Below are 2,282 nucleotides of genomic sequence, written 5' to 3' on the forward strand. Positions count from 1 at the left end.
AAAAAAAAAAAAAAATTAGCTGGGCATGGTAGCATACTCCTGTAATCTCGGCTACTCAGGGGGCTGAGGCAGGAGAGTCGCTTGAATCTGGGAGACAGAGGTTGCAGTGAGCTGAGATCATGCCACAGCACTCCGGCCTAGGTCACAGAGTGAGACTCTGCCTCAAAAAAAAAAAAAAAAAAAAGAAAGGAAACAAAAGCAGAAAGTCCCCTAAATAAAGGCTGTCATCATTTTTAATAGATATAACTTGGAAACAGTTGGAAACCAGCTGTTACGTTTTAAATAAGTTTTTGCATTGACATTCATTAATTTCATAGCACAACTTTTTGCTTTTTAAGCTTCTTGTTCCTTTAATGTTGTCCTGTTGCAGGAATTCAAGCCACATTTAAAAAATTCAAAAATGTAACATACATTACCTAACTCTGGAGAGAATACAAGACTACCTATATCATTTAACATACCAACAGGTTAAACAAAGGTTTGTATCCTTGGGTCCATTAGTCACAACTTTTCAGATTTCAATTAAAGATGAGCAACTTGAAATAGCAAAAAATCCAATCTCCAAACTGAGCTGAACCAAAACTAACTAGAATAATTCTTCCTAAGATTCTAGTTTGTAGTGACTCAGCTATTAGAATTCACCAAACAATGAAAAAACGGCTTAGAAGCCACTGTGCTCCCACCTGTAAGTTTTAATAACAAAAAGAAAGAAAATCTCGTTTAACTACATAAAACTTTCCTCATGACAACCTTGTTGGTATGTATAAAGTATGCCAGAAAGAAATTTTTTTATATCTTAGATATTTAAGAAAAATGTAAACATTATAGAATAAATTTAAGAAATTAAAGGACTCCTAGCGCTTTTATTATTTAGGGCTGCTTATACATACTAATCCTACTTCCAAAAGACTCAGCAAAACTTGAGTCCTGATAAATCTAGCTTTTCAATTAGAAACAAATTACTCAACACATTTGGCCTTCTCTTGCGCCCTCTTCTGGATAAACAAAAAAAACTGTTCCTCTTTAGGTTTGTGAGTAATGGGTTACAAAAGCCTACCTCAACATGTTACAGATAAATTTCAAAAATATTGTGATGTTTTCTTAGTTATTAGCATAATGCATGTCAAAGCAACAGTACTGTGACCAAACCATACACTCGCCCCAAATTGTTTATACTCTGTCAAAACTCCTAATTCCAGTTTCCTCCTCTTTATCCACGTCTTCCGAGATAAGAAATATTTGGAGGAATACCACCTTGAATGGTTTAGGGGCTGCTTCTACATGTAGAGAGAAGTCTTGCAAGAGTATATTTACCTGACCGATGAAATACAATTTTTCAGTCTCAACAGTAATATTGCCTTATGCAGCCATAATACGGTAGTATTTTCTCATCTTTTGAACAAGATCTAATGCTAAAAAAATCTAGTTATGTAGTCCCTAACAGTTTTTAAACTGCTCTAAATCTTTAGGATTAAACACCTAACTCGTGTGTTACGTGTTCACTTCTGTTGCATACCATCGGGTCCCTAACGAACTCCCAAAATGGAAAATCTGACATTCTAATTTCAGTCTTCAAGTTACAATCTGCAATTAAAAAAGCACTTAGTTTTTCTCCAGCTCTCAACAATTCCTTCTATCAAATTTGATACGCTGGGTTTAACATACGCTTTATGCTTTCTTTCTCTTCGATTTATATAGAGCCCTTATTTTTCAAAATATGCGAGGGTTATAAACTTTTAAACTTACTTCTCGTGAAATACTTTCTTACATGACTTTTACACTCAATTTCTCGTTTGTTAATATTAGTTTGGGGATCAATATCGACTTTAAAATACGAAAAAACACCTTTCTTTTTAACATGGAGAGAAGCCTCATCCGAGGCAAGATGGTAGTAATCTACCCTCATGGATGAGCCACTTGGGTTCACCCTTAAGGACAAGAAAGGGGGTGAAAAAGCTCGCCCTCTTCCTCATCCTAACATTTTAAAAAATCTCTCACCTCAAAGACACTACCCAAGCTCAGAAGGTAAGTGCCGGGTGGGGAGGGGAATGGAACAAGGTTTTTGTTAATTTTTTTTTTTTTTTTGTAGAAAATGAGCTGCTAGAAGGAAAAGGCCCAAGTGAAAGCCTCAGAGGCGGAGTCGTGAGCGAACCTGGCAGGAGACGAGGTTCCTGTGGCAGAGAAACTCGTGACCGGGGAGCTGGGTTCCCGCTGGGTACCCCACCCGGCCTCAGGCACCGCCTCTACCCAAAATGAATCCCCCCGCCGCCCCCCCAGGCCTC

The 2,282-nt window shown here is 37.7% G+C and overlaps 1 protein-coding gene across 1 annotated transcript in view; it reads right to left on the reverse strand.

Moving 5' to 3' along the window:
• Positions 1–2,282, reverse strand: part of NUFIP2 (nuclear fragile X mental retardation protein interacting protein 2) — a 54,680-nt gene that overhangs the window by 50,962 nt on the left and 1,436 nt on the right. The gene's annotated exons all lie outside the window — the stretch shown is intronic.

This window comes from Mandrillus leucophaeus, unplaced genomic scaffold, assembly GCF_000951045.1.
Source record: "Mandrillus leucophaeus isolate KB7577 unplaced genomic scaffold, Mleu.le_1.0 Scaffold379, whole genome shotgun sequence".
Taxonomy (NCBI): Eukaryota; Metazoa; Chordata; class Mammalia; order Primates; family Cercopithecidae; genus Mandrillus; species Mandrillus leucophaeus.